The following is a 21,645-nucleotide window of genomic DNA, read 5'->3' as shown; positions in this document are numbered from 1 at the left end:
GATTCTACCCAACTAGATGGGGCTGGGAAGTAAGAATGTCCATATATTCAGGATAAGAGGAAAATCTGGTACTAGTGAGTACCAAAAATATCTACTACCAGACAGGCTTAATAGAGGAGTCCTAATTTGTTCTCTAGTGGTGTCTATTGTTAAACTTCTCATTTGTCTGCCCTACAAATCCTCAATAAAACGTATACTCTTCTCATTCTTTATAAAGACTGAAAGAAGTGCTGAGTTCTGCATATTAGTGAAACACAGGCTAGGTACATAAAGCCCCACTTTGTAGGTACAGTTGGAATACAGTGAGCTGAAGACTGAGGCCCGTAATGATAGAGTGCTGGTGGAAAAGAACTGCCTGGCTTCCAATCCAGGCTACAGTCTACAATTCTGAGATAGTTAAGTGACTCATCCATCTGTAAAATGAGTAAACTGGATTTGATAACTCTAGTGTTAAATTGTTCAATAGATATAAGAGCAATTAAAGAAGGGAGGAATCAATTTAAGGAGTAAAATTATATTTGTCAGGTAACTCACTTTTTAGCCTATCTGACCAGTCTTTATTATCTCCAGTGATCACTTCCTATTAATGAGATTTTATTAAGATGTATTAAAATTTTAATTTCCTTGATGCTTAAATAGCAAAGCTTGGCATAAAAAATATTTTTCAGCCAAATCAAAAAGGGTAAGGTATTGACATTGAGTGCATTTTATTTTCATTTTGTTTTCCAAAAAATATATACTAAGATGGGTAAAATTCAGCACAATATGTTTCTCTCAACATTTGGTAGATGCATTTAGGATAGTTGAGTATATAAAGGTAATCTTATATCAGGCTTAGTCTGAGACAGTCATAGCATAATTACGAATAGCTCTCCATTTCATTCTCAAAAGTGTTCCAGTTTCAACAGTAACTTATATGTCAACTCATGTATATGCCATCTAATTTTCAGTAACTACTTTTTGTGTACACTCAACAAGGGGCCCTTATTTGCTGCTGTTATAATCAGACCCCAAATTAACTTAAATCTAACACTTAGAATTCATGCAAGATATCAATTTATCCTTTATCTCTGTATGTTCACTCCAGATAGAAGTTTTCCATGTTCACATCACCAACTAAAGCAATCAAAATGACTGATTGTTTTTTCCTGGCTCATTTACAAGAGGAAATCCTCCATTCGAGGTGAACAAACTCACTTCTGATTTCTCCAGTGTAAGCAGAAGCCAGTAATAACAAGCATTACCCTGTTATATGTCAACATTGGTCTGAATAAAATACCTGATGCATAGAGCACTGAAAAACATGAACATAGTCTGTGGATTTTTAGTATTTTGTCATAGGATCTCATACCATTTTCAAGAATAACTCTTCTAACTCAAGGTATTAAAAAAAAAAAAAGTTACACTGTTCCTTAAGGATTAACAATTAGGTGAAGTAAGACTACCAAATGTTAGTAACAGCAACTCAAAGGTGACACCCAACTAATATTGACAAAAGTAAACTTTGCGTCACCTCTGTATTTTGCTCCACTGGCTCTCATCAATACTTTTGGCATGATTCTACACAGAAAGAGATCTGTTACTTCTCCCTCACAGAATCTTGTTTGCTGGACTTACAGTACATAATTTGGTTATGTTTGCATGAGTCTTTGATAATGGTCAGCAAAGAGTAATATTTTATTTGCACTCTTGAATCTATAGGAAGAACTATTAGCCAGTAACTATTTCAATAGCAAAACTGCCCCATTTGGTTTATTTTATGTACATACATTGTTAATAATTTGCTGTGTAGTACAGAAAGCTTCATTCACAGACCCTTGATTTAGACTTTAATATGCTTGTCTTTTTAAGTTTATTGGGGTGACAATTGTTAGTAAATTAACATTTATCTATAAAGACGTGTGTGCTCCAATGTTCATTGCAGCGTTATTTACAGTGGCCAAGACATGGAAACAACCACTTATATTGTAAAAGTTTCTAAGATAATTATCACTGAATGCAAGAGAGGTATGATTCCAGACATGGGTAGATTTTCACGGATATGAAAGAACTTGGGCCCCTCCTTCAATGCCACCCAGTCAATGGATCAAAAAGCAGAAGAGGGCCTGATAATTACAAATATTTGTAACTAATTGGGCAGTGGGTGGTAGGTATATTTATTTTGAAGCAAATCCCCGATAACACATGATTTTATCTGTAAATATTTCAGTCTGCATCTCTAAAAAATAAGGGTTCTTTTAAACCTAAACACAATTCCATAATTATACCTTTAAATGACAATAATTTGTTAATTTTACCAAGATCCCCAATTGACTTATTAAGATTTTTAATTTTTAGCTTAATATTTGAGGCCCCAAGTAAGGGTCATACAATGCAGTTAATGTCTTAAAAATCTCTTTTAATCCCTTTTCTCTCTCTCTTTTCTCTATCTCTCTCTTTTTCTCTCTCTCCTTGCAAATTATTTGTTGATAAAAAGTAAGTTATCCACATTCTGTAGAGCACACTACACTCCAGATTTTGATTACATCCCACGGTGGCATTTACCATGTTCATGAAGTCTTAACCTTTATCATTCACCAACTCTTTGATTAAAATTAGGTATGATTTATAGGAAAAGTGGCTAAATGCTCATTTTGTTCTTCTATTTATGTTTATGATCATGCTTTGATAACCAGGAATTGATCCCCAAGTTTCTTATTCTCAGTGCAGTGCTTTCTAATACATCTGTGGTTACCTATTGTACTTATTTTCTTACTCATTGTTTGGATCTCATACATAAAGCAACTCTGGAAAGTATCTGGAAGAATATAATTTAAGAGACAGAATAGAATTGTGCACATAAATAAAACAGTTCCTTGCACTGAGATATAATGAGTTAACAGTGAAGAACTCTTAGTAACCATTTCAATGGTTTTTCATCATCATACAATAAAAAACTGAGGCTACACCCACTAGCCGCCTGGATAGCACCCTGGAAAAGAGTGTGTTCACAGTAATCTGAGCTGTGTAACTGTGGTTTGTTTTTTCCAGACATTATTTCATAAAATATGACCTCCTCAATTAATGAGTTTGTATTTTGTTCTGACAAATTCTTTCTAAAGTATGGCTGCACAAAAATACAGCTAAGATGCTCAAATCCTGGGACTTGGAGATATCATGGCTTAGATGTGAAAATCTCTGGTTAAAGTTTGTAAATTCTGGTAGATGCTGATTTGATGATTTAAAGACAGGGCTTGTTTATATCCTAGACACACTGTTACTGGTCCAAAGTCCATGTGTCCAACGCTTCGAAAAGCCAAAACTCAAAATGTCAGAATTTAGAGTAAGGAAAGGTTTATTGATCGAGAAGGTACTAACTGAGAAAATGGGAGATAGTGGTTCCTCAAATCCATCTTAATGAAGTACAAAGTGCAGGCTTCTTTTATGCCAAGGGAAAGGGAAACGGGAGGGGCAAGAGGTGACTGACCACTCTAGACATCTGGGATCCAGCAGGGGTCCCAGGAAGATTGTTCTAGTTGCTGGTCGCGAGGTTCCTGCAAATCTTTGATAAATAACACATGCTTCCCTTATCTTCTTAAGCCGCAAGCAGAATTCCTCTAATGACTAGCATGTCTGTATCCAAGACTAAGCAGAAGCTATTAGCCTGAAGTCCATGGGGACAAAGGAGGCTTGAACAATATGGAGTCAGAGAGGCAGAGCATTTCGTTCTGTTACAACACAAGTGAAAGTAAGGCAATATTTGTCTTTGCTGTTAACTGCCTGGCATTTTCTTTGTTGTTTTTCTTTTCCTTTCTTTTCTTTTTGCTTGTTTCTTTTAAATTTTGTCAGTATATCAATTCTATAGAAATTTGGAAAAGAGGTTGGGTTTTATACAGTTACTATTATAACACTCATTATAGAATGTAGATAACAACAGTGATATTAGAACTTTTAAAATATATTTTGGAAAGCCCTTACTTGTCCCTAATTATGTTAATCAATAAAACTGAACTCCTATCATACTGTTTCTTTTGTTTCATTTGAAGAAATTGCTGGATCATTGCCGAATGATCTGATTTCTGGCCTTGATATTTACTACCTCTGGAAACATGAGAAAGTCACATTAACTTGTGATTCTATTGAGAAACAATTCTCATGGGTCTCCTGAGTTTGGCATGTCTGGTGAGTAGAGGCACTGACAACCTTTGTTGAGCCCTGAAAAGAACATCTTTCCGAGGACATTTGTAGAAATCAGAAGCAGATTCTTCCCCCAGAGCAGAGTGCAAACTTATGTACTCTCCAGTGTAAGAAAGATAACGTTTTCCTCAGGGCAAAAGTTGGGTAGATTTCTCTGCAACCCATTATAAAATAGTAGGGTTCCCTAAGCTTGGGGCTTCTCAGCTGTTATATAACACATTGTCCCTATGTTCATAGGACATCCCTCTTCTCAGCAGCGTGAAGGTTCAATTTGGTACATCTTGGTATTGTCTAGAGTGGCTGCATGACATAAATGGGAAGTTCATGCTTCTGGCTGTGTTGCGAGTAATGAATTGTTTTCTTTCTGACGCAGGAATCTTGTGACGTCTGCCAGTTTCCATAACACTATAGCAGGTTAACTTGCTAGCTTGCAAGCAGAGAAAAATCTTCAGAGTTCTTAACACTTCATGTAATTTGCTTAGTTTTAGATTCAAGGGATTGGTCTATGAATTGGTTTCCTTTTATTTTTCAGTTCTGATTTAGTGCAGAGAAGTCTTGTTTCATATCCTCAAGAGTTTACAATCTTTTGAGGCTGAAAATGTGTAAAGAAGTGTTGTAGATACTGTATCTTCAGACCAAGTGAGATTCAATCATTCTGACCATTTCCATGACCTGTTTAGAGAGTTGAAGGGGTTAGAAGGTGACAGTAACACCAACTGTAAGGGCATATATTTATCTGATTGCATGGCAAAAAGGAAGAGATTGTTATCTGTTGTGACTGGGAAGACCAGAAAATGAAGATAACCCCCATGGAATGAAATCTAATCCCAGGAAGGAGAGGGGCTACAAGAATTATTTTCATGAAAGATCATTAATATATGTGAACCCAAGCAGAGCTTTCCACGTCTCTAGCGACAAAGCATAAAACAGGATGGGAGAGATGAGACTTCTTCCCATTTTTGCACAGCACGGCCCTCTTTGAGCACCATGAAGAGTCAGCCTGGTACATCTCGGCATTGTCTAGAGTAGTTGTGTCAGAGCAGCAGCAGAGACCAACATTCACAGTGGACACAGCAGTACCCAGTGTCAGCCTGGTAAGAGACTGTGGATGTCACTTATAGAACCAGCTTGTAAGTGCATGTGAAGCAATCCTGGGTACTACTGGACTTGACAGGCATTTCCCAGCGTATTGAGTAACTACTTGAGCATGGGACAAAACCGAAAGCAATCTTTGTCATTATCATGCATGTGGCCCATTTTGTACCCATGAGTAATGAGGAATGAGGAAACTTGGGTTATACAGCAAATACAGTGAAATATGAGGAGTGTTATAACAGAGCTTAGTGTTATAGAAACACAGAACAGAAAATATTTGAGCTAGATCTTGAGGGATGAATAGGCTTTTGCTAAGTAGCTCGTAAAATAAAGAGAGTCCTTTACAGAAAAAAACGATTGCAAAGGCACAAACTCTGGATTACATATTTCAAGTTGAGTTTTTAAATTTTGACTCAAATGAGCCAAGTTTTTAACATTTTCAAAATTGAATTGTAAATTCAATGACAAAGAAAATATGTTTCTATAGAAACCTGAATTTCTCACCTCAAAAAGGGATTTGTAGCAATAGTGTTCCATGCTTGGCAAACTCAAATTCTGTTAATAATTCTTCAATCGTGTTCTTTGGTCGTGTCTGCTTCTATAACGTGGATATATGTGTACAGTCATTCTGCGCAAGTTTGCCAATAAATATAGTCTATTTTTCCCCAAAATGTTATATAATACCTTAATACTTTATCAATTAGTGTTTAAACAATGAATGATTTAAATAAAATGCAATAAATATATAATTCTTTAAGAATATAATTTCTTGCTATAAATTGTTCACCTCCATTTTGAGTTTCTAATTATCAACCAAGTCCAGTTAGGACAGTTTGAAAGAATGAACAGTTGAGGTTCCTCGTTTTTAGGCAGGTATTTGAAAGCAATGGGAGAAATCTCTCTCTCTAAGCAGTTTATGCATTGTATTCGATAAGGATTATGACACAGATAAAAAATGCTTTGGTTTGTTTACATGGTTTACTACCTTAATTTTTTTTTGTCCCATTGTGATTAAAAAAATCAAAGTATAATATAGCCTAGAGAAATGAGGCATTGCCAAGTTTAAAAAGTTCTAAATGAGTTTCCTTTTGATTTGCCATATCTTCATTGATATTTTATATTGCGGGGGGGACGGTTGTAGTGTTTTGTTTGTTTATTATAAGTGTCACAGCATTATGTAGTATGTAATATAGCAAATTATATCTCAAATTACATAATTGAAAATTATCATTGATTTATTAAGTCATTCTTTTTCACTGAAATGAAGAATTTTTTTTTCCTAGGTAAGGTGACTTTAAAACTCACTGATACAAAATATCCAACAGCATAAATATTTGTCTCTTTGGTGAGACTAGTTATCCATTATACCCAGTGTTCCGTCTTTGACATTGACATCTGCCAACTGTTCCATTGTGCTCCGCAATACCATAATTCATGGTAAGATATATGTGGAAGATGATATCTGCCATACCACATGCACTTCTTACCAAGTAGCTCTGACACTCCTCCCAGTAATAGGTAAAGTCTATGTTTTTTGTTTCCTTGAATCCAGACAGTCTTATGAATATAATAGAATCAATGGGAGTTCTAAGGCTAGATTTTTAAGAGGCTGTACCCATTTTGCCTGTTTCTTTTGCGATGCTCACTCTTAGAATACCGTTAGCATAATGTGAGGTAGACGAAACAGTCACATTGAGAGGTCCAGCCGAGGTTTCAGCTAACAGCCAGCATCCACTCACCAATCACATGGGGAAATGAGCCTTTAGACAGTTCCAACCTACCACTCTCAAGTCATGCCCAGCCTTCAATCCTTCCTAGATGAAAACTGAGACATGGAGCAAAGTCAAGTCATTCCCACGGAACCCTTTTGAAATTCCTAAGCCACAGAAACCGTGAATGTTTGTTTTATGCCACTAAATTTGGGATTATTTATTATGCAGCTATAGTAGTAATATGTCGTTCCTATAATTCAGTATGTCATTCCTATAATTCTAATTTCCTTTTAATCACTGACCAATCAGCATTATTATTTTATTTTATGTTTAAGTTTTAATGTACAATTAGAAAGTTTATGATACAAATTGCCCCACTACTTTTCCATTAGTTTTTTCTTTATATTATAGTTCTTAAAGAGATTTTTATTAAAATATAGATAACAAACAGTATTACTTTAGTTTGAGGTGTACACCATAGTTATTCAACATTTATATACCTGAAGAAGTGAACACCGTAATAAGCCCAGCAACCATCTGACACAGTACCATGCTGTCACAATATCATCGACTATATTCCCTATGCTGTACATCACATCCCCATGAATTGTTTTATACCTGGAAATTTGAACCTCTTATTACCCTTCATCTTTTCTGCCCCTTTTTAATTTTTTCAATTACAGTTGAAATTTAGTATTATTTTATATTAATTTCAGGTGTACAGCATAGTGGTTAGTATAATTTAAGAAATAATCCCCCTGACTAGTCTAGTACATGCCTGGCATTATATATAAGTATTGCCGTATCATCACTATAATATATACCCTGTGTTTTACTTTACATCCCCATGACTATTTTGTAACTACCAGTTTGTACTTGTAATCTCTTCACCTTTTTCACCCTGCCCCCCAACTCCCTCCCATCTATCGCCCAACAAATCTAGTACCAATATGACACCATGCATAGTTGTTATAATATTATTGACTATATTCCTTAAGCTATACCCTACATTTACATGTGAAAAATCCACATGTGCTATGTAAATAACCAACTGTACTTAATTCCTTCTCCTTTTTCACTAACCCTCCAACCCCTCCCATCTGGCAACGAGCAATATGTTCTCTGCGTCTATGAGTTTATTTCTGTTTTGTTTGTTTATTTTGTTCTTTAGATCCCACATACAAGCTAAATCACATTGCATCTGTCTTTGTCTTACACTCCACTCATGGCACAGTACCCTCCAGGCCCATCTATTCCACTGTAGATGACAAGAACCCATTTCCTCCCATGGTTGAGCAATGTTCCATTGTATGTATGTACCACCTCCTTTTTACCAATTTGTCCATCAACAGACACACAGGCTACCTCCATATCTTGGCCATTGTAAACAATGCTACAATGAACATATGGATGCACATGATACTTTGAAGTAGCATTTGTATTTCTTCAGGTAAATACCTTGAAGTGGGATTACTGGGTCCTTCTTTGTCTCTTGTTATAGCTTTTGTTTAAAGTCTAATTTTGTCTGGTATAAGTATTGCTACCCCAACTTTTTGGGGGGTGGTTGTTGTTGTTTTTTGTTTTTTTGTATGTTTTTGGTTTTTCGTTTGTTCATTTGTTTCCATTTTCATGAAACATCTTTTTCAATCCCTTTACTTTTTTTCTGTGTGTGTCTTTCCATCTGAAGTGATTCTCTTGTAGGCAGCATACATAATGTGTGTTTTTTTTTTATTATCCATTCAGCCCTCCTGTGTCTTTTGAGTGAAGCGTTAATCCATTTACATTGAAAGTAATTGTTGATAAATATGTAGGTATTGCCATTTTATTATTCATAATTTTGATTTTTTTTTCCATCTTAAAGAAGCCCCTGTAAGATTCCTTGTAATAATGGTATAGTGGTGATGAACTCTTCTAGCTTTTTCTTGTCTGGGAAGCTCTTTATCTGTCCTGGGATTCTAAATGATAACTTTGCTGGGTAGAGTAGTCTTGGTTGTATGTCCTTGCTTTTCATCATGTTGAATATTTTGTGCCAATCCCTTCTGGCCTGCAAAGTTTCTGATGAGAAATCAGCTGACAGTCTTATAAGTTACTAGTTGCCTCTCTCTTGCTGCTATAGGATTCTCTCTTCGTCTTTATTGTTTGCTATTCTTGGTGTTGGCCTGTTTGGGTTCATGTTGTTTGGGACTCTCTGCACTTTTTGGACTTGTATGTCTATTTCCTTTACCAGATTAGTAAAGTGTTCAATTATTATTTCTTCAAATACATTCTAAATCCTCTGCTTTGTCTCTTCTCCTTCTAGCAAATGTTGTTATGCTTCATGTTGTCCCAGAGTTCTCTTAAACTGTCACTGTTCTTTTTGGATTATTTTTTCATTTTTCTGTTCCAATTGGCTGTTTCATGCTCCCTTGTCTTCCAAACTGCTGATTTGATCATCTCCTTAATCTAGTCTGCTGGTGATTCCTTCTAGTGTATTCTTCATTTCAATTATTGTATCCTTCACTTCTGACTGGTTCTTTTTTTATGGTTTCTATGTCCTTTTTTATTTGCTATCTCTCTGTTGAAGTTCTCACTACATTCCTTGAGCATCCTTATAACCATTGTTTTGAACGCTGTACCTGGTAGGTTGCTTGCTTCTATTTCATTTAGTTCTTTTTCTAGATTTTTCTTCTGTTCTTTCATTTGGGACACATTTCTTTGTTTCCTCATTTGAACTGCTTCTTTGTGTTTGTTTCTACGTATTAAGTAGATCTGCTATGTCTCCAGTCTAGGCCAGGTGGCCTTATGTGGTAGGTGCCCTGTAGGGCCCTGTCACACTCTCCCTAGTCACCTGCTCTGGGTGCTCCAGAAATATCCCTTGTGTGGGTTATATGTTCCCTCCTATTATAGTTGAGCCTTGATTGCTATTGGCATATCAGTGGTTGGGATTGATGCTCAGGCTGGTTAGCTGTAAGGTTTGGCCACATCTACAGCTTAAAGGCTGCTGTGTGTGTCAGGGAGGGTCTTACCCCACTTAAAGGCTGCTGTGTGTGTCAGGGAGGGTCTTACCCCACTGAGTGGGATTCCCTCCAGTCGGCTCTGGTGCCTGTTAAGACTGCCCTTTATGTGTGCTGCTTGCTTGCAGGGTTAATTAGGTGGTGCTCTGCTGTGGTCTGAACAACCTCCAAGTATGTTGGTTCTTGGGCCTCTTGTAAGGTGCTCTGGTGCAGGCTCAGGTCAGTCACTGCCTATAACTTGCAAGGGTCTACTTGGTAGGAGCTACAGAGCAATCCTTATTTGTTTGCTGCTCATGCTAACCCTGGATGCACATGGGAGAGGCCACACTGTAAACCAAGGATGTCTGCAACTAATACCAGGCCTGGGGTAGCTCCACAAAATGCCAGGACATCCCCAAGGCCTGCTGTCACCTGCTGGCTCCCTTAAGGTTCAGGCACTGATCAATCCTCATGCTGTACACCAGTTGGGTGAGGTGGGGTCTCAGGGAGTCACTAGAGAAGGAAGAGTTGTGGTCAACAGGTTAATATAGACTTTGGTTTGATGCAAGTGCTAAGCCCTGAATCTACTCAACAAAAGTCTTGAGCACAGCAAGGCCAGTTGCCACCCGCCAGGGACCCATGTACTCCAATAGTTTTCCAAGAAAAAGTGCAATTTGGTCAGGACTGGCTGCTCTTAGAGAAAGTGCCTCTAGTGTTAGGCAAGTTGGGTGGGGCAGGGTCTGTGTGAGTCAACATGGGAGAGTGAGAGGAGCTCACCAGGCCAATCAGATTCAGATTTGGCCCATCTGGGAGGATTCAATACAATAAACATTGCACCCACCTGCCAGCTGCATGGGAGAAGGACTTCACACAGGGAAAATGGAGACTGTTCTCCAGCCCTCGCTACTATGGCACACACTTCAGTCAGCCTCTCACATGTCTGCAACACCTGTCGAGTTACTGTCCCTCTGCTGGAGCCCAAAGTCAGTGCCTGCAAGTAAGAGAGTCTGTGCACAGGCTCTTTAAGAGGAAGCCTGCAACCTTCCATCTCACCTGAATTGTCAGAATCCCCAGGGTTTTCACAGCCAGGTAGTGTGGAGGCTCCTCTTCCTGGCAGCTGTACTTTGGGCTGAAGACTGTTTTGTAGCAGGTGTCTCTCACTCTTCCAGGGGGAACCTCCATGGCCATGGATTCTCAACCACCACACAGAGGTTTGGGGCCCGTTTCGCATCTCTGCCCCTCCCACCAGCCTGGATGTGGCTTCTTCTTTATATCCTTCATTATAAAACTTCTGTTTAGTTAGACTTCAGACGGTTCTCCAGGTTGACTATTCTATAATTTAGCTGCAATTTTAAAGTGCTCATGAAAGGAAGCAGGCAGTGTTTATTCTACCATCTTGGATCTCCTCAACAATGTATTACAGTGCATTGACACTTTTCCACTGTGTGAATTTTTGGCTCATATATGATATGCTAAGATACATTTTATTTAATTCAGCCTAAATTCTTCATCATAGCCCTGATCAAATTTTGCAATAACCGTAAGTAAGACTATTCCAAGCAGAGAGAAGTGTAAGTGCCAAAACCCTGATGTAAAAACAAGTCTGGAGGGTTTGAGGAACAGAAAACAGGCCAGTGTGGGTAGCAGGTAGTAAGAGAAGAGTGGTGAGGGTGTGTCAGAGACCTCGATCATATAGAGTATCACAGGCCATGATGAAGAGTTTGGATTTTGTTCTAAGAGCTCTAGAAGGTTTTGCACAGGAAAGTCATGTGCTCTGATTCACATTTTGTGAGATTGCTGTAGCATGGAGAATTATTTGTAGACTTCAGCAGAAGCAGCATAATGAATTAGAGCTAATGTGGGAGTGCAAATGAGAGACAAGGGGACTTGAGTAAGGGTGGTAGCAGCAGAGCTGGAGCAAAGCAGTTGTATGTGGAGTATATTTTGGAAATAAGAATTACAGGAATATCACATATTACTGTCTTTGAGAGAAGGAAATGAACTGAGGATTATAACTAGATGTGTGCCTGGAATAACTGACTGGCTTGGGAAGAAAGTAATCAAATTGAGGAAAGGATGTGGCCGTGGAAGAGATTTGACGTAGGTGTAATCAAGAGTTAAGTTTGAGATATTTTTGTCTATTCTCCTTTTAAATCCTAATGAAAACAATCAGACAAACAAACTTGTAAGTGTTACAATACAAGTTAGTGGTCATATCTGATCAAAATCCAGTCCATGCAAAAAGAAGAAAATATATGTATTTTTTTATGTAGTAATTATTTTAGACTAGCTGTAATTTTCCAGATAGGCTATATTTCTTGTTTCAGTTTTTCTGTCCAAAATATATGGGCTCGATGAGTAGGCCAGATTAAATCAAAGTGCTATTGTTATTCTAGTATTTTTATCTATTTTATGTCTCAGTTTTCATCATCTGGACTTCCTTTCTCTACCACACAGTGGTAGAATGAAACAAAAGAAGTATGTAATGCACAGTAATCTTACAAAAAATAAAAATAAGAATGCGTCAAGGCTGATTAACTATCACAAGCCTTTGGCAGATTTGGAACATTCTTGGGAAGGAGTGTTTGAAGTTGCTAAGGTTAAAAACCCTGGCCAGGTTATAAAATTGTAGACAGTGAGGAGCTATTTTTCAATATCTGTGAATAGAATATGGGTACCTCATAAACAGGAGCCTCCCCTCTAAAGAATTTTATTCTGGCATTCTTTTGTTGGAAAAACTAGATACTTAGGGGTGTGTCCTTAAAAATACTGAAATCTTCCATTTGTGGAAAGCTTTTAGTACTATTTGGAAATAATTACCCTTCAGTGGAGAGAAATATGTATTTATAAATATTTCTTTACGTATTTTGTTTGGCCAAACAAAAATTAACAATACTGATTCAACTGAGTACTTTTTTTTTTCCTTCCTGTAAACACAGTTGCCATGCTTTGAATAAGAGGAAGATGTTTAAGATTACCCTTTGCTTATATAGTTCAATTGTTATATAAGAGAAAGAATTAACTCTTAACAATAGATATATGAACAATGCTCTCAGATAGATTGTCGCATGGTATATAACGGATTAGAACTGGTCCCACTGTTAAACAAATGTAGTTGTTTCAACTTAGACTCCATGTGTTTTGTATATGTGTATGTGTGTGTGCTCATACACATGTGCAAGCAGGAAAGTGCACAGGCACACACACAAAAAAATGTTTTTTAGACAGCAAATACAACATGACCACATAACTGTTGAGTTAAAAGCATTTTTCTCTAGCCTTGTCTCTCTTCACTTTAGGTTATGAGTTTCCCCCACTAAATTGTTGCAGGCTGAAACTATATCTAGCTTAGTATTTAGCTTAGTTTTTGGATTTAACACATACTAAGAACTAAACATTGGTGAAATTGAATACCATTGCTTCTTCTAACTATGGCCTCTTTTCCATTCTTTCACACATCTTGCAAAAGCAGGCTTCTCTTGTTGTATTATTCATCCCTGTTTTTAGGCAACATCCTTCTCATTCTATTGAAGCTGTTTATGTCTAATAAATGTGAACAATAATCATTTGTTTGCCTAATTCAATTGTTTCTTATTAGCACTCATCCTGTTTGACCTCTTAGTAATATTTGGCAGAGTTATCCAAGCCTCATATATAAAATTACTTTGGCTTTTGTTAACCTGCTTCACCCTTTTCCTCTTCCTAGCTATAAAATCTCTCTCTCTTTGTGTTGGTAGTTATGAAGGTTTTACCCCCCTGCCTATTATCTTTTCACTTTACTTGCTCTTACTAGACATTTTAATGAAGTCCTCTCCTAAGGATTCAACTCCCCCATATATGTTGATGTCTAAGTCTATACACAAGCCTTAATATTGTTTTCTGAATATTTTTGTTTACATATTGAACATCCACAATCAGATGTAATATAAGACCACTTTAGCATTAAAAAAAAAAGCCCAACAACAATAGAAATGGACTTTGGCTCTCTTAAGCAAAATCAAAGGATGGAACGGAAGGTTACTAGAGTGGTCACTGGAGAATTCCAGGGAGCCTATGGAACGAAATGTATGGCCACCACAATAGACCAAAGTCCTGAGAGAAACTCAGGAAGTGTCCTTTCTCCATCTCTTACCTCTACCCCTCTCTAAGTATGTTTATGCCTTGTCTTGTATTAGCAACTAACTTTTTGTACTCTTTAGCCCACATGTTGGAATGTGATGACCAATAGTCACCAAGTTTACATATCGACAGTTTCAGACATCCAGAGACAAATTTGCTTTGATTTCTCTGTTATATTAATAATCTGAGGCAAGGACTCTTAGTAGTCCATCCCAGGAAAATGTTACCCGCAACAAGTCCATTCTGGCCACAGGAAAGTGTCTACAGTACAAATGATGGCTGCCTCAAAATCAAATCTCAAGGACAGGAGATTTGCTTGGCTAGAATAAATACTGCGTTTTTATTACAATGCCCCACAAGCATTGTGTCAAACTCATTATTATCCACCAACGTAGCCTCACCTTCTGAGAGAGAGAGGGAGAGTGAGATTTCCAGGTCTTTTCAGTAATGGGGTATTCCTGCCCAGGTGTTCAAGGTGGGAATTGCTGAATTATCTATCTAATGTAGTTAGACTACATTCTAACCACCTATATTCCAACAATTTCTAGTCTGTCAGTTCTAACATTGAACTCTCTCAGGACTCCATATTTTCCAACCCCATGCGACTACCCTTTCACAGCCTCTCGTCTCTGCCTCCACCCTGGTCTCTGTTACCTTATGACGTGTTTTTGCAATCTTTGTCCTTACTAGTTGGCAAGCTATGCCTTGTTGCTTCTTTTATTAAAAACCATTATAAATCTAGACAATAAAATGCAAATAGCTCAGATTTACATTTGGGTCCTCCTCATCCAGAGAATTCCACCGTGAAACAGACATCTCTTATGCAATCTCAGAAATTGTATTATTTCTTCAATCTCTTAGGATTTTCTATGTCAATTTCTAAGCCTGAAATTGCCACATTCTCTTGTTTATTTGGCAAAATATTTTTCATCCTTCTGCATTTACCTCAGGACCCAATTCAAATATCACCCCTCCTCCCTGAGAAGCCTGTCTTGACACTTCATATCAGCAAGGAATTTAATCTTACCTACTTAAACTTAACTCAGTACAGTATTTTTAACACCTCTTGGTGATTCCACAGTTTATTATTTGTTTCATATATTAGCATTTGGGCAATTGAATGGATTTTATATTCCCCCTTTCCTTTAGAACCTTATACAGGGTCTGGTGCAGAGAAAGAATATATGCATATTCACAAATAGACATATGAATAATTTTGTTATTGACTATGGACTTTATTTATTATTATTTTTAAGATTTTTATTAAAATTTAGTTAACATATAATATTATATTAGTTTCAGCTGTATACGATAGTAATTCAATATTTATATACCTAAAGAAGTGATCACCATGATAAGTCCAGCAACTATCTGACACTGTGTGATGCTATCACAGTTTTATTGATTGTGTTCTCTAAACTGTATATTACATCCCCATGACTTATTTGTTTTATACCTGGAAATTTGAACCTCTGATTCCCCTTCACATTTTCCCCCTTTTAAGTTTTTCCATTACATTTGACATTTAATATTATTTTATATTAATTTTAGATGTACAGTATAGTGGTTAGACATTTATATAATTTAAGAAGTCATCCCCCTGACTAGTCTAGTACCTACCTGGCACTATACATAGTTATTACCATATTATTGACTATATTCTCTATGCTTTATTTTACATCCCTATGACTATTTCATAAATACCAATTTGTACTTTTGATGTCTTCACTGTTTCACATTACTCTCCAACGCCCCTCCCATCTATCACCCCAATAAATCAAGTACCCATCTGACATCATATATAGTTATTACAATATTATTGACTATATCCATATACTATAACCTACTTCCCCATGACTACTGTGTAACAATCAATTTGTACTTCTTAATCCCTTGCCCTTTTTCACCCACCCCTCAAATCCCTTCCCATCTGCCAACCATCAAAAATTTCTCTGTATCTATGGTTTGTTTCTGTTTCATTTGTTTATTTATTTTGTTCCGTAGATTCCACATATAAGTGAAATCACATTGCATCTGTCTTTCTCTGTTGGACATTCCTCACCACAGTATATGCTATTACATATATGCTATTACAGGTGGCAAAAACCCATTCCCTTCCCTGGCCAAGCAATATTTCATCATATATATGTACCACCTACACTTTTTCCATTCTTCCATCAATGGACATCCAGGCTGCCTCCACATCTTAGCCATTGTAAACAACACTGTAATGAACATATGGATGCACACATTCCCTCACAGTAGAGTTTTGAGTTTCTTTGGATAAATACCCAGATGTGGGATTACTAGGTCCTTCTTTGTCTCTTTATTGTAAAGTTTATTTTGTCTAGTATAAGTATTGCTGCTCCAGCTTTTTTATTCATTTCCATTTTCATGAAATATCTTTTTCCCCTCCCTTTACTTTCAGTCTGTGTCTTTCAATCCGAAGTGAGTCTCTTATAGATAGCATATGTAAGGGTCTTGCTTTCTTATCCATTCAGCCGCCCTATCTTTTGATTGGAGCATTTAATCTATTTATATTAAAAGTAATAAAGTAATTATTGATAGATATCTAGTTAATGCCACTTTATTATCCTTTTTTTTTTTTCTCTTAAAAAAGTCCCTCTAAGAATCCTTGTAATTCTGGTCTGGTGTTGATGGACTCCTTTAGCTTTTTCTTGTCTGGGAATCTCTTTATCTGTCCTTCAATTTTAAATGATAACTTTGCTGTGTAGAGTAATCTTGGTTGTAAGTCCTTACTTTTCATCACTTTGAATATTTTGTGCCAATCCCTTCTGGCCTGCAAAGCTTCTGTTGAGAAATCAGCTGACAGTCTTATGGGAGCTCCCTTGTAAGTAACCAAGTGCTTTTCTCTTGCTGCTTTTAAGATTTTCTCTTTGTCTCTAAACTTTGGCATTTTAATTATGGCATGTCTTGGTGTGGGCCTCTTTGGGTTCATCTTGTTGGACTCTCTGCACTGTCTAGGTTTGTATATCTATTTCCTTTGCCAGGTTGGGGGAGTTTTCAGTCACTATTTTTTCATATATGTTTTCAATTCCTTGCTCTCTCTCTTCTCCTTCCTTGCTCTTTCTCTCTTCTCCCTATCATGTGAATGTTGGTACACTTTATGTTGTCCTAGAGGCCACTTAAACTATCCTCATTTTTTGGTATTCTTTTTCTTTTTGTTGTTCTGATTGGGTGTTTTCTGGTACCTTATTTTCTAAATTGCTGATTCTATTCTCTGCTGCATCTAATATACTAATGACTCCTTGAGCATCCTTACAACAAGTGTTTTGAACTCTGTTTCTGGTCCATTTCTTGTCTCCATTTTCTTTGGTTCATTTTATGGAGCTTTGTTCTGTTCTTTCATTTGGAATGGTATTTTTTTTTTGTCTCCTCGTTTTGCCTGCTTTTCTGTGTCTGTTTCTATGTATTTGGTAGGGCTGCTATGTCTACCAGTCTTAGTAGTGTGGCCTCACGTAGTAGGTGTGCTGTGGGGCTCAGTGGCACAGTCCTACTGGTCACCCGAGCTGCGTACTCCAGGTGTGTCCGTTGTGTGGGTTGTGTGTCCTCCTGTTGTAGTTGAGCCTGATTGCTGCTGGCACATAAATGGGAGGAATCGATCCTTGGGCTGGTTGATTATGAGGATTGGTTATAACTCGAGTGGAGGAAATGTTATGCAGGGGCTACCCCTCTGAAGCAGGTTCAGTTTAGCAGGTCTCCAGTACCTGCCCAGTGTGCCTTTTGGGTATGTTGTCCCCAGAGGTGGCCAGGTGGTGCTCCAGCTGTGTCCGAAGATGGCTCTGAGCATGCCAGCCTTGGGGCCTCCCGGGAGGAGCTCTACCACTGGCCAAGTTCAGCTGCAGCCTGTGCCCCACCTGGGACTACCTGGCATGAGCCACAAAGCAATATTCAGATGGCTGCCACCCATACTGGGCTTGGAGATGACTTGAGAAGCTGAGCTGCAAAACAAGGCCGGCTGTCATAGTGATGAGCTTAGAGCTGCTCAGCCAGAGGTAGGAGATGCACTGAAGCCAAATGCTGCTTGTTTGGGTTTGTGAACCTTTGGGAAGTTTTAGGAAATTCTGCAGCGTGAGCCAAGATAAGCCATTTATACAGAAAAGCCACTGGAAGCAGTTTAGGTGAGCCCAAACATTGGGTGAGGTGGAGTCTCAGGGAATCAGGGCAAATGAATGGTGTTATCCAGGTTGATGAACACTCAGATATGGTGGCTGCCTATGTCTGTATGCTGGGAGTGGGGAGGGCTCAACAAAGAAACAATGGCTTCCACCACCTCCTCCATCCAAGAGAAAGCTGCCCCTCAAACCCTCACTCTGAAGCCAGACAATTCAGTTCCTCCCTGTATGTCCCTGGCATCTTCTGAGCTGCTGCTCCAGCGCTAGAGCTCAGAGCAAGTGATTTCGTCAGTAAGTCTGTTCACAGGCCCTTTAAGAGGAGCTCCTGGGAGTGCAGCTACCCTCATCTCACTCAGCCACAATCTCTGCTGTATTTCACAGCCAGAAGTTATGGAGAATTCTCTCTCTGGCACTGAGACCCTGTGCTGGGGAGCCTGGTGTGGGGCTGGGACCACTCATTCCTCCAATCATGACCTCTGCATCTGAGTTATCCCTCCCGATTTCTAATGGTCACACGCGGGAGTGAGACCAGACCAGCCCATTCTGTGAGGTTGTTTTTGTATGTCCTTTGTTGTGGAGCTTCGGTTCAGCTAGACTTCAGGTGATTTTTAATGATGGTTGTTCTGTACTTTGTTGTAATTTTGACATGGTTGTAAGAAGAGGTAAGCACAATGTTTACCTGCTCTGCCATCTGGACCAGATTTCTCAATCATGGACTTTAAATGGGCTCCTCTTTGGTATGTAACTTTTTAAATTGTGAAGAATCTATTTTCAATGGGATTTTTATACAAAATTAATCAACTTAAAAATTTTTACTAAGTTCTCTCTGTGTGATGCATGGAACTGCTGAAATTGTGCTATGACCAAGCAGTTTACTCTATAGGGCTGAGAATGACATATAAACAAATAACAACATTGCAAGTCAGGGTATAAATTCTAGAGGTACAAGAAAGTGCCTATAAGACTAAAGAGAAAAGAAAGATTAATTTTGGTTGGAAACTAGCTTTACAAATAAAGCCATATAAAACAGAGGGGACATAGTCTCAAATGTCACCCAAAATGGTCAACTAAATGAACACTGTTGCTGTTTTTTTTAAGTCCGCATAAATGTGGTACATAGTGTACAAATTCTGCCCTCTAACTATGAACTTATTTTGACTAATTTATGACTGCAGTCATGATTTAGAATGCCCATAAAAGTAGCCTAAGACAAATATTCTCAAGCATACAAAACTCACGCATACATGGCTGGCAAACGTGGTAGTTTCATTGGCTGAGCTTTTCAGCTCTATATTTGAGTACAATGTGATAATTCACATGTGCTACAGTGAGAGCTTGCTAAGGCTTACCTACATAAAGCACTAAATCAAACATCAAGCCAAGACAAAAGTGTTTGTTGTTCACTTAGGCTCTAAACCCCAGGCATCATGTATTTAAGAGCAGGCTTAAAGGCAAGCCTTTGGAGAAGAGAACATAATGTTGGCGAGCAAGCAATTCCCAGTTAAGCAAACTAAATCTGGAAAACAAAACTACAATAAATGGCAGAGAATTTAAGAGAACAAAGCCCAATGCATGATGATGTCTTGTTTTTCTCATTTCATTTCTTTCTTCCCTTTTCCTCTCATTAAGAATTGGCATTCAGTGCTCCACGAAATCTTAGGAGAAGTGCACAAGGATTCAGGCCTGCTCTTAACACTTTCCTGGCAGCCTCTTCAGGTTTGGTAGCAGCTGCTGAATGAGTAGACCCTGTGATTATAAGGAGAGTGTACTGGTGACTTCAACCTACCATAAGCCTTAATGCACACATCAATTCATGCAGTAAACATTACTTCAGGGAATAGATAAAATGACATCTTCACATCTATCCTACCAAGAGTAGGTTAATTGTCTACACTTGGAAAATTTTTAAATTTCCCTTTAAAAGAAAAAATATATATGTCTTCTCAGGCTGTCACAATTATTTACCAAAATAAATAATTCCATTAGATTGATTTTGCCATCAAACATTTGATAAATGACACTTCCATTTCTTATTCAAATTCCCCATTATTGAACTCTATTATTTTCATTTATATTATTTTGAAAATGCATCTTTAGTTCATACATTATGAATGAGTGGCTAATAATGTACAGATATATTCCTAAGTGCTTTCATTCTTGATTATTCATGACATCTATTTCTTATTCATCTGGCAGGGTAAAGAGCTCTGGGGAAAAAGATGACCTTTTCATCCATGACCAGTAGAATATGGAAATGCATTTTACATGAGTAATCTGTCTGTTGACCAGGATTCTATCAAGGGTCGACCCAGATGAATGATTGTTTTTGGCCAGTGTAAACCAGTATTGCATAGTGGTCAGCATCTATTTTGATTAGTCAGTGCCCTGATGAATGGCTACAATAATCTGGACAGATACACATATATGACAGTTATTTATCTCACGTTATATTGCATCTTTTCATTCTTTTTAAATAAACTCATTTTTAAGATTAACTAGAAGAAAATTTGGAAGTAATGTTCACATGCTATGGGCACTAATAGTTCTTACTTTTTGTGCCTGTTCCTCTACCCCTGCCCTCTATGGCACCACCTATATCATATGTTCTTCCCCTATCAATTCTCAGAAGTGGACTCCATGTGTTATTTATTTTACTAATATATTAGAAATCTTAGTATATTTTATCATATTTCACTATATATGTATATATATATAAAATGATAAAAATACACACACATACACACACACACACACACACACAGAGTGCCAAAAAAATGCATACACATCTTAAGAAAGGAAAAAACTATTAAAATTGTATTACTCAATATATACCGGTAACAAAAGATGAATACAAGTCACATTTGATTTCTGCAATTACAAAAGGTGCTCAAAGTGATTACCATCTGTGTAATTTTAATAGTTTTTTCCTTTCTTAAAATGTACGTACATTTTTTTGTCTCTCTCTCTCTCTCTCTCTCTCTCTCTCTCTCTCTATATATATATATATATATATATATATATATATATGCATATATGTATATATGTAAATATCTAAGTGCCATTAAGCTATAAGGAAGATAGTGTGTTTGGTTATTTATTCAATAAATGTATGTTGAACCTCTACTTTGATCCAGGAACAATTAGAAGTGTGACAGCAAATTGAAGAAACAGGTTGGGGTCTATCAATTAGATTATAGTAGAATCTTGGGTTATTGAGTAAGCTTTTACTCTAATTGGATCTCTAATTGTCCTGTTTTGGGAAACCAGACATGTTGACTATAATTCTGTCATCATTATTTTCAAATTTGACATATATTTTTCCTCTTCTCCTTTATTCATTTTCATAGGATGATGGGTCTGACAGTAGCCTGTTATACCTTTTCTCAATGCAATACTTTTTCTGATGTTAATTCTTACTTAGGTATATACCATTCT

Source organism: Rhinolophus hipposideros (genome assembly GCF_964194185.1).
Source record: "Rhinolophus hipposideros genome assembly, chromosome: 2".
Lineage (NCBI taxonomy): Eukaryota > Metazoa > Chordata > Mammalia > Chiroptera > Rhinolophidae > Rhinolophus > Rhinolophus hipposideros.
The sequence above is the reverse complement of the archived record's forward strand: the minus strand, read 5'-3'. Positions refer to the sequence as shown.